Below are 12,322 nucleotides of genomic sequence, written 5' to 3' on the forward strand. Positions count from 1 at the left end.
CTCTGTTTTTATTATTGCTCTGCCTCCTGACTATAAGAACTCTATAAAACAAAAAATAAAGTAGATTTAAACATACACTGAAGCGTGAAAAGAAAGTTAAATATATTTTACGTGTTGTTAATCCACATATATCTTTTCCACAGATTGATGCGCAGATGAGCTTAATAATGACTGCAAGTGACAGCCTGGTTCAGTGATAGTACCCTAACCTAAGTGCGTAATAGCTTTCCCCTGCGGCCTCTCACAGATCTGTCTGACCCCTTGGTAGGCCCAAATCTTCTGCCCCTCAAATGCACAGGTACACAATCGTTACACAAGCGTCATGATATCTAATTCCTGTCTTTGGAGTAGAAGGCACGGTGGGCTTTCCCATGCAGGGATACCCTTGAAAAATACACCTGCCAGTTTTAAAGTAGAATCAGTGTTCACTGACAGAGAGGCAGAAGAAAGATGCTCTGTCAGTGTAGGTGAACTGTGTGGCCTCATGCAAATAAGGAAATCAAAAGCCAGTGCTGTTTTGTGGCCTCAGATGCAGAGGCAACCATGCCCTTAGATGGTACACTGTCAGTGCGTCCCCTCCGGGCAGTCATCTGGAAGGGTGAAAGGGGGTCCCACTGGCCCCACGCATCCCCCTGCAGGCAGGTGCAGTCAAGCACTTCACCTGCGTACAGGGGGATCTCTTTCTCATCCTTGAATTGAAAGCAGCATGCAGCCTGCTCTGTAAAGCATAGAGTGGTTTTGAAGCAGCTGCTCCATATTTCACTGAATGCGCTGCAGGGCAGAGTAAGTTTGCAGCCTCCTTGGGTGCAGAGCATTCATTGTAATAGGGCACACTGTCCCTGATTGCACCTGCCACACCTGCGTATAGGCACACCGTTGCACAAACAAAACCAGTGTGCTCTGGAGCATTTGCACTGTAGGCTCAAATCAGTTTTGGAGCATGGACAACAGCTTGTGCTTGGCACAGATAACTGTCTTCTGCCTCCAGGTGCAATCTAGCAGTTGCATATTTTAGTAAAATGACTGTGATTTTTTTCTATACAAATAAAAAAAAGTATATATTTTTATATACTTTTTGTACGGTCTTCTGGTCTGATCCTTCATAAAGGGCCAGTTTTTGAGAGTGGTTCTCTAGAAGTCTCATGTCATGTAATTATGTTATGTCATCAATGCTTCAAAAAGATACAACAAAAAGAAATTTAAAAAGAAAGAGGGGGTAATTGGGTCAGACCCTTTCAGCGATTGCCTTTCATGTATTTTCAATGATTTTCCATTGCTTGGTTTGTCTGTCCATCAAGGCCATGACTTGTTTATGAATGGTTCCACTGTCTCAGTTGTATTCCCATTAATTTTTAATGATGGGGCGTATAATAATCATTTTCTTAGCCTGCAAGGTTATGTAGCTTGTTTTAGTTTTGCTGATTTTCATTGCTAACGCGAGGCTGGTGTCTTTTAGGACATCCATGCTTTTTGGTTGCCTAAGTCTCTGGTAAAGACAGAGTGCTCTTTAGAAACAATTCTCACATACAGGCTCTCTTGAAGATGTCAGAAAAATACTGTATTTTTGTCAAAAGTAACTAGTTTGCACTATTTTGGTATATATGCCTTTTATCTTCACCCCAAGAAGTTGTATCTTTATTGTAGCTTAACGCTGCTAATAAAGCATTTTAAGCAAGTAGGCCCTATTCTTAGTGTCCATATTTTTAGAGCCTTTGATGTGCTTTATTGTAGGATGCCCTTTATATGATATTTTAGGGCGACATACACAAAGTCATTCAATTAACATTGAACACTTGCCGTACCAAAGAACCACACATGTTGGCTTTGCCAATGCATTTTTCATTCAATTGGAGAGATGACAGTGTTTTACTATTATGAACGTGCCATTTTCTGATTCCCTTCAGACATAGGATTCACCGCACAGAGCTGAAAATCACAAAGCAGAATACGGTGGTAAGCATATAAGGTCTAATGAAGAATAGATTATAACAACAAAATATGGAATGTGTAGTCTCAAAATTGGATTTAGACCACAAATACAACTGCATCACCTTCACTGCTAGTTCAGATTTTGAAGGTGGTCAAATATCATGCACACCTACTATGATACACCCTGCAGCGTCATCCCAAATATGCACCAATGCCTTATGCGTTTGAACTGCATTGTGCAAGACCCACCCCTCAGTGGAACCCATTGTCAGGGAACACCATCTTCCACTCCACACTAGGTTGACTCATAGGGACTAGATTAGAGTTAAGTGAATCTCATGGTTTCCATCAGTGGTGCCTTAGCTGGTTCAACCATTGGAGACCTAAGACCTAGCATTCCATCCATTCAGTTCAGCCAAGGGAACCCTTCATTCTTTCAGGTAATCCTTGTTGTCTTCAAATTAACCAATGGCCCGAATGTGCAGGACAGAAAATTCTCAACATGTCACGTCCACTGATATTTAGTTTTACTAAAAGACCCTTTGCTTGGAGGGAACTTGTATCTGCAAAAGTAAACAAACTGCTGACTGAATAGTATGACGTTGGCTGGCATTAATATTTAGACAAAAGTGTTCGCAATGTACCGGTGTGAGCACATAGACAAAAACGTTCCCAGCCGCCATGGCAAGGATTTTTGATTATGGGGAGCTGTACTCCTCTAGGTGAGCGGAAGTGACGACGTCCCACATCTGACTGGGCTGGTGAGCCACCGTGGGTGGGTTGGTGAGCCACCAAGGGGTGCCTTAATTGCTCTTATACAGAGAAGAGATTATAATGAGAATAGTGTGATAAATCAGATTAGGATCCTGCTTCTTGCATATAACAGACACATTGAAATTGTTGAGAGGGAGGCTATTGAACAGCCAATAATTAAGTTATGCTTTGTCTAAATGATATCTCTCATCATGAGAGCCTTTTCCTTTATTACACTTTGTGGTGAGTGTCAGTATGTCTCAATGTTGAGATCCTCTAACTTTACAACACTGGATGGTGAGTCTCAGTTTTGGAGGATGCTAAAGGTCAGATGCTTCTGTTGTTTTCAAAACACAGTGACAAGTTTATTTAATGAAATCTATTTGTTTTCCTCAGGGTAACAATGTGATTTACAGCAAGATCCTGGTTAAAATATGACACTTGACTAGAGTAGTATTTTTAGATTCTTTCAGAGAGAAGATACCATACTAACAAAACTAAACTGTTACTTCAAAATACATTGTCTAGTGTATTTTAGCATCTGATTGGTGTGGATGAGGCTAGTCAGTAGCTACCATGGAAGCCCCAGAGACAAACAAATTAAGAGCATGAGGGCCCCCTTTTAGAGATAGGGCACACTTCCTGTTTGCACCTTGACACACCTTTAAATAGGATAGCAAACAGTGACATTGCACTCTATTACAGTGAATGCGGTTCTCCCAGGGCAGCGTAAACTTGTGCTGCCCTGGGGACAGCTCATTCAAGTGAAATATGAAGAGGCTGCTTCAAAGCCACTCTGTGTTTCACTGTGCAGGAAGCACCCGCCTGCACCTTAAAGAGGGAATAGAGATCCTTTTGAAAGCATGTGCAGTGGGTGACTGCACACGCCTGCAGGGGAATGTCTAGGGGGCCTGTGGGACCCACTTTCTCCCTCCAGGCTGCTGCCGTCAGGGAGCACACTCCCTTTATGTGACCAACTTTCAGGGCACCTCCTGGGTGCGTAATACGATGCAGGTGCAAAGGCAAAGACAATTCCTTATTTGCATGGGCCACGCCCCCATACAAATGAGAGAATATCCCGTTGAGATAGCCATGGTGCTACATGTGCGCCAGTGCTATCTGTATTAAATAAGGGGCCAAACAAGCATTTGCAGCCCCTTCTGTAATACCAAAGTGCCCTGGCCAGGGGTGGGGGGTGCACAAAGTGAGTGCAAATGCCAGTTGCATCCTGGGGGAACCTTCTGTAATACAGCTCCCTGATGTTTTTTAGGATGGCCGAATAATATTCTTGTTTTTAATAGATAATTTTGGAGATAACAATGATCATTCAGCCTCTAGCCAAGATTTTATGTTGACAAATGTCTATCACAGTACATTTTAGAAAGCCAAAAAGTCAATAGGCGATGCGCTCACGTTGGCACCTTAGGTTTTAAGGAAAAATACTTTTCTTACAATGGGTTCCAGTGTATATGGAAAAGGGTACTTTATTCTGAGGAGCTGAATTCCAAAAACATTTTAGATTAAGAATGCAAAGCTTTTGCATTATGAAACAAAAGGCCATAGCACTTGTGGGCATGCAGTAGTTTCAAACATCCTGTGTGCTATTAGATTTGTGTGAAAACTAATAGCAATCTTCAAAAGGGTGTTGATATGGTCAAATGTGCAGACTCTTTTTTTTATCTAATTCGCCTGTACCATATCTACAACACTAGAAGTTAAAGTTGGAGAACTTGGCAGGTGCTGATGAATTTTCAAGTTTACTGGTGCTGGAGTGTTTAAGAAAAAGGAGTATGAATGATTTAAGACTATGGAAATGGTGTTTTAAGTGACAGTTGAATTATGCAAGAAGGACTGAGAGAATGCAAAGTTAGAGAATGAATAAAGTGAAGGGGTTAGAGTGGGTGCAATTATTTTGGACTGTGAGTTGTTTCCAGGGTTAACGTAAAGGGATATATAGTGCAAGAGTGTGGACAGATGCTAAGATTAATCACTTTGGCCAATTAGGTTTTCAGCAAGTCTAAGGACTGTGTAAGCAAAGATTGCTTGAATAGACAAAATGTTTAGAAAGGTTTTCTCTTTTGTTGATTAAATCAATAGTGAACGAGTCCAACGAGTCTAGCCATAAATGACCCATCTTATCCTGGAACAGAGAGGGCATTGCAACACTTTGGGGTTCATTCAAAGTGTGGCAGGAATGGGGATCTACCATTAACCAGCAGTGTTCCCACCCTGCCAGAAATCCCCATTTAGAGGTGGGGAACCACAGTGATTTCACTTTTGGAGCCACGGCTGGCTCCACCTAAAGAAACCCTTAACATGATGGCCCATACAGATCACAGTGATGGTCATTCATCCTTGTTTAGGATGAGGCAAACATCACTGGTGTTCCCTGCCAAAGGCCACATGTGAAGAATAGTGATCTTGGCAGGGAAAGCATACCAAATATACCAGTGCCCCAGGGTGCTCTGGGAATGTTGGAAAAACAAAAAGTATGCTGAATTAGACAAAACTGACACAATACCCACTTGGTATACAGTTATTTCAGTGAAACCACTACACTTTTTGCTAGGCAAGCAAGGATTTCATAATATGGCAGGCTGTTTTTGCCATAATCTGCCTGGAACATTAATTCCAGGTGCATCCACACAAATAGGATGTCATTGTCACCGCAGATTCTGGAAATTTTCCTTGCAATAATATGAGGAAAATGTCTGTTTTTACCCAAAGCTTAATGCTTGCAATGCATTCTGGGTAGGAAAACATAGTGTGATCCATGCACGTCACAGCACCCTAGATTCATCTGGATCTGAAATGTTTAGGGTTTGTACAGTTCTCTGGTTTTCAGCTATCCAGGCCATGTTAGTATAATCATTTACCAAAGCATGTGAGAGGAATTTGGGATGCACCCCTTCTCTGTCAGACCGTATTTCAAAATTACACCCCAAAGAATTCAATTTTTCTCTTGCCATAGGGATGCTCTAGGCCTCAGGGAGGCAGAAAGATGTTTAGTTCTGAGGTGGGGACAGAGCGGGCACTGGGTGGGCTGTGCACACCCATTCTTTTTTTTTAACCATTTTATCTTGGTGTCACATTTCCTAGTTTAGTGAGTGGATCCGATTTGATCGATGCTCAAGGGGCAGAGTTTGTCCACAACTTATTAAAAAAAACAGTCTGCGCCTGATAGCATCAAATGATTTCACTTTCAGTCACTATGACATCAGTGTACTGCATATGCTGAGCGTCACAGTGATTAAAAAAATACCCTCAGATTCTCAAAACATTTTTTTTAAAGAAATGCAGAGGAAATGCAGAGAACGAGATGTTTACATCCTCTGCATTCCAGAGGTAATGTGGATGTTGTGAATGTCTTGTCCTCTGCATTGTAAGGGTTTGGGCAAAACTGTAATTTAATGCATGGGCCTATCTATAAGCCTTCTACAAATGCTGACATATTGCTGTAATATGTAACTTTCAAAGATGTTCCACGGGGCAATCAGAAGTTCCTGGACCTTAAATTGTTCTGTTTGTAAAATTACCACTGATGTTGTGGGGCTAGACATTTAGCACTAATGCAAACAGAATTCCAATTACACTCTTTCTGCACTTGAATCTAAAGGTGATGAGGGCAGACAGTCAAAGGTTCCTCGTGGATGTAGTGTGGGGGTAGAGACTCAGAACGCAAATAGTGAAACAGAGACAATAAATGCTTTCCTGTACAGTGCTTTTCTTTATCTTTATATAAAAGGATAAACACTTTTTTTAAATGCCAAAACAAAATACTACACAATGAAAGGTTACTTAGGCACATGGTTCTAATACAGGTGCTATGGGATTTTATCACACAGAACTTCCCTAAATGATGTTATTATAGCACCGATGCAAGCTCACTATGGCCTGTGCTTGGAGCCATCCTGATTCTCTTACCTGTTGGTCAATTCAATTGTGTCAATTCAATCATGTAAAATGTTCTTTCAGGGTTTCAGTGTGTAAAGCGAAAAACACCCATCCAATTGACTGACTAATCAGGCACACAGCATCTTTAGAGTGAGACCTGAAGGCATAGCAGCTCATGCATTTTGCTGAGAACTCATATTCACAGTGGCGCATGGTTGGTTCGGCTTCCTTTCCCAGTCCTGGTTGAGGTGGGACTGGCAAAGAAGCAGCTTAGGCCCATGCTGTCCACTGCCCAAACAACATATTCCCTGTTATAAATGGCCCCTTCTGCTGGGTAACCCTCAGAGTGTTTGCCTTCCTACTTCATTTTTCTGTCCTCATTTTTGCTGGCTTTAGCACTCTCTGAACTTTACCATTGCTAACCAGTGCTAAAGTGCTACTGCTTTCTCCCTTAAACATGGCAATATTGGCGTATCCCCAATTGGCATGTTTAATTTACATAAAAGTTCCTAGTAAAGTGCACTACAAGTGCCCAGGAACTGTAAATTAAATCCTACTTGTGGGCCAGCAGCATTGATTTTGACACCCACTAAAGTAGCACTTCAACCATGTCTCAAGTCTGCCATTGCAGAGTCTGTGTGTGTAGATTTATGTTGCTATGTCAACCTGCCAAATTAACCCTTTTGCCAGGCCGCAGCCCTCCCTTTGTATACATATGTCATCCCTAGGGTATGCTGTAGACAACCCAGAGGGCAGGCTGTAATGTATTTAAAAGGCAGGACTTGTACTTTTGAGTTTTACATAGTGCGGTACTGAAAAACTCCCAAAGTCATTTTTCGCTACTGCTACGACTATGTCTTCCACAAGATAACATTTGAATTACCTTACTACATCTTATAAGCGCAATTCACAATCTTGAAGAGATACGTTTTTCAAGTTTGGTGTGTCTGGAATCACAATTTAAAATCAAAACTTATGGTGTGCTAGAATTTTACACTGTAATTCTGAAAATGTCACTTTTAGAAAGTTGGCATTATCTTACTTTAGCCATTTGGTGCCTACTGTCTGTCTCTAATCACTTGCTTGGGTGGGTGACAGCTAGGCTTTCTGCATTTCCCCTAGACAGCCACACAAAATGGGAGCTTAGGTGTGACTGGATGGGCCTTGATGGGCCATCCTGATGGGATGGGAAGAAGGAGCTAGCCACAGCCTCACACTTACTCCTTCACCTGAATAGGTTGTTTCCTTTCCCCACCACTAGGGCTGCATAACCCCCTATAGTGAGTCTGGAGCCAGGACAGGAGGGACAGGACATCTGTGAACTTCAAAGTTCAAACTGGATATAAGCACTGGACCTCTAACACCACTAACTTCGTACACTTCTGGACCTGTGACTACTTTGCCAGGAAGAAGGACTGTTGTGCTGCTGAAGGACTGCCACTCTGCTGGACTGCAGCTTTGCTGGACTTCTGCCTTACTATGCTGCCCTGCTGCCTGCTGTTCCACCGACTGGGTGAGAAGGACTGGACCTGCATCACACAAACCTAGAGAGACTCCAAAGGCCAGCTGACTAGTTTCCTGATCTGAAACCTCAGGGATACAAAAAGACTTCCAACCAAGCTACTGCTGCACCTGGACTCTGCCATCTGTGAGTCTGCCCTACCAAGTGGTGCCACCCCAGTCCCGGAGCCTTGGAAGTGAAGCCTTAGGTGCTTGCTCCAGCAGTACCACCACATCTTCACTGCTGTGTAGACAGAACCAGTCCATCTCTGGTGTTGCACAGTCAGAACCAGTGCATTGCTTTCAGCCCAGCACTACGATGTTTTTTTCAGCGCAAGTCCCCTGCTTTCCCATTGACAACAGCCTCGATGATGATGTCGAACTCTGCATCACAGCCACTGCAATCATCTGAACCAGTGCATCACATCGACGCCGATGTGTCTGGCACTTGCACCCAATCTCCATCGCATCTTGGCTCTGACGCATTGCTACTATCGTGTGGGGAAGTTTGAAGCATCTTCTCTACCACATGAGGAAAATCAATGCATCACCTCTGCTGTGGGGATCAACATGACACATCACTTTTGCTGCACCATGCATCTTTAATTGCGATGCAACCAGGATTAAGGTACTTTTATTCAGAGGGCCTAACAGGGTCACTTTAGCCAGCCCACACTCCATTGTGGTTGGCCTGAACTCTTGACTTTGTTCCGGTCCAGCGTGACCAGAAATCCCTGGTTGAGGCTTCTTGCTTCTAAGTGCTAATTTGAAGTATATTCTTTAAAAATTAATATCTTAAGTTCTACTAATTGGATTTTTGTCATTTATGAATTGTTTTATTTATTACATGTTGCTCTGTTTTGCTATCCTGGCATGTAATCTATGACGTTTCCACTGTTTTACTGTTTGAAGTGTTGCACAAATACCTTGCAAGCTGCTTCAAAGTTATACTTGTCTGCTCTATGCCAAGTACCAAGATGGTGAGCAAAGGTTAATTTAAAGTTTGCCTGACACTTACCTTGACTAGGATTGTGGTCGCTGCTTGATTAAGGTTAACAGCCCAGTCAACCAACAACCCAATTTGTAACATATTCCATCCAAAGTTGGCACTCACAAGCCCTTCAACAGTCCTACTAACTCACAACAGAGTCAACACAATTCAATCCGCTCTTGCTGGTGTTACAATGGCAAAGTCATGCTGAAGGTAATACCCTCTGTCAACTGTGCAGACATATGAGGTTTGGTCAGGATCACCTATGGCAACACCAACTCTTGGATGTGGGCCATCACTGGCTGTACTCCCTTGATTCAGTACTCTCTTCTGGGCTTTACCAAACTCAGGGAATTGCACTAAGGCCACCTAATGCAGTTTTTTCCCTGCTGAATCAGACAGTCCTTCACCTCTCTCCGCAGGCAAGGCAGGTTCCCAGGCAGTCCTACAGCTCTTCGTGTAACAGGGTGCAGACATCAGATAATGTCCTCTTAACTCTGGGAGTTGTGAAAGATATCATGTCAGGATCTCAGCAGTTTTTCACATATTCTGTGGGGTATTCCATCCCTTGATCAGGGATAAACATTAAACTGAAACCAAGTGGGTTAGTGAGGGTCCCCCTTATATGTTCATTTTCCAGACAAGTGATTTTGATTCCACTTTCATGGTTCTGGGACCAGTTTGAAACAGTACCATTTCAAAGTACTTTCTATTTCTGCAGAGGAAACTCAGTGTTTGTTGAAGGGGGTGGAGTTCACAGCAGGTATTGATGCTGTTATCTTCAAACTGGTGCACACAAAAAGCAAGAACAATGAAGTGTGGAGGCTCTGAAATTGTCTGCCATTAGCCTTTTGGAGTAGCACTCTGGGGAGACACAAAGGGGCAGTTCGTATCTAGAACATTTCCTCTACGCAATAAAAGAGATCACCATTCTCATCTACCCATACTCAAAATTATCCAAAAGACAGTGGTCAGAAGGAGATGATTAGCAAGCTGTTGCTAGCAAAAAATGTAACTGCTACATTTCTAATGCAGACCTGTCACCACTATCCTCCCACACTTGCACGGCTGAAGCTACATCTTTTCTACTCTAGAATGGGATGTACAGCAAAATATCGCTGACAAAAAATATCTGCAACAAAAATATCAGCAACAAAAATCGAGGAAACACATGTTGACTTTGTATACTTCATTTGTAAAGTAAAACAGTTATCAAACATTATTGTCAGAAAATAGTGAAATATATTGAATTTGATTGAATATACACTATATAAATTTTTGAACATATATTAACTGTAAAATAATATTACGTTTATAAAATATTATTAGAACATGACTATACATTTTAAAACCATAGCAAGAAAATAAACATATTTGAAAAAAACTACAAAAAAATGTATAATATAAATAATAAAACATGCTAATAATAATCATATTTAAAGTACTAGAAATAAAGAATGTAAAACATTATACAATAACAACAATAAAATAAAAAAAGAATACAATAACATTAATACTAAAAATAAGAAATAGTTAACATGAAATTAACTTAAAATGGAACAAAAAATACATTACGACATCAAAAAAAAAAAGAAAACGAACTGGACAAAGGTGGGGTCATATTTGCTATTCCCACTCCAACCTGAGCAAGGGTGAGGAAAGTGCTAGACACTGGAGGGGTCAGATTTACTATTGTAATCTAGCATAAGCAACATAAAACATTGAAATGTTGAGAGCTCCAGTGAAGACTGTAAGGTTATGTTATGTTATGCATTGTTATGTTCTATGATATGTTGTGCTGTGGAATGTTATGGTATGTTATGTCATGTTATCAGTTTTTTTTATAGTGCGCTCATCACAAGTGAGGATCTCCAGGTGCTCTGTTGCATGTGTTTGAGGCCACGTCTTTTTTTCCTTGTGAAAGTCAAGGAGGAGGCTATGACATGTTATAGGAGGTCATTCAAGGGTTTAGGTGCTAGATACAAGTATTGAAAATGGGAAAGCAGTAAGGTAAAACTAGTAGTGGTATGGACAGGAAGTAGTGTGAGGCAGATGGAGGAACAATAGTAGGAAGAATTTCCTTTTTGTGTGAGGGGGGAGTGTTTGTTGCTGTGAATTCAAACAGTGCATTCTTGCAGTGCAACATACAATGGAGTCGTGGATATCGTGCACTGAAATAGAATGCCAGGGAATTAAATGGATACTAGCTGTTCATTTAATACAACGCAAAAATAATATTTACATGAAAAACCCAGTCCTTAAGTGAAATTTTCCTATTTCAGTGCTGGACGTGCTTTTAGAGTTGCAGATGGAGGCCTGGTGTGCTCCCTCTGGGATCCATCTAATTAGTGGCAAAACACTTACATAATCCACTTATATATGGTCAGGTAGAAAGAAGTGCATGAACCATGGATCTATAAGTAAATGTGCAGATGTTTGAGTGGCAAATGGTCACATTGCATTTGATCAATCATGCAAGGTGCAGTGAAGCATGCATAAATATGTTGGACTGGTCGACATCCAGGTCCATAGCGAGTGGCAGTAGCCAAGGGCAGAGGCAGTGTGATATGCTGTCTACCATCCTCAGTGTCCTGGAACTTGGAAGTAGATGTGGGAGGCAGACCCATTATCGTACTGCAAGTGCATATGACCTGATTTGTCCTACAAAAGGACAGCTAACCAATGTTATTTTCCATGCCATATGGTGCAAGACCTCTGGGTTATGAAGGTTTCACTTAGTTATGTTTCAGCTTAGGTTTGGTTTAAGGTCAATGTCTACATGCTTGTAAAAAAAAACTCCCTACTATGTCTGGAAAAATAGCTAATAAAAAGACCTGTGCCACATAGCCTGTGCCCAAAGACCACTGAAAAAATGGCAGACTCTCATGTTTAGTACTGAAATGTACAAGTAAGGGGTTGTGCCCACTATGTACTGTTCGGAATTGGACACACATAACTCACATAAAAAACAAAAATACCCTTTCAGTCAAGAATCATGATACCTTTTCCTCAAGAAAGAATGACTCATGAACATTCTTTTTGCACCAGCAATATTAACTCTTGCTAGAAATGGGGTCTCTGGTTGGCACTCAGTTTGCACTCTGTCCAAGCACTGACCCTCAATCTAGTCAGGGTAATGGAGATACACACCTTGGCTAACCCCTGATCACCCCCTTGGTAGCTTGGCACAAGCAGTCAGGCTTATCTGAAAGGCAATGTGTAAAGTATGTGTACAATCACACAGAGTAACACAAA

Source organism: Pleurodeles waltl, chromosome 1_1 (genome assembly GCF_031143425.1).
Source record: "Pleurodeles waltl isolate 20211129_DDA chromosome 1_1, aPleWal1.hap1.20221129, whole genome shotgun sequence".
Classification (NCBI taxonomy): Eukaryota; Metazoa; Chordata; class Amphibia; order Caudata; family Salamandridae; genus Pleurodeles; species Pleurodeles waltl.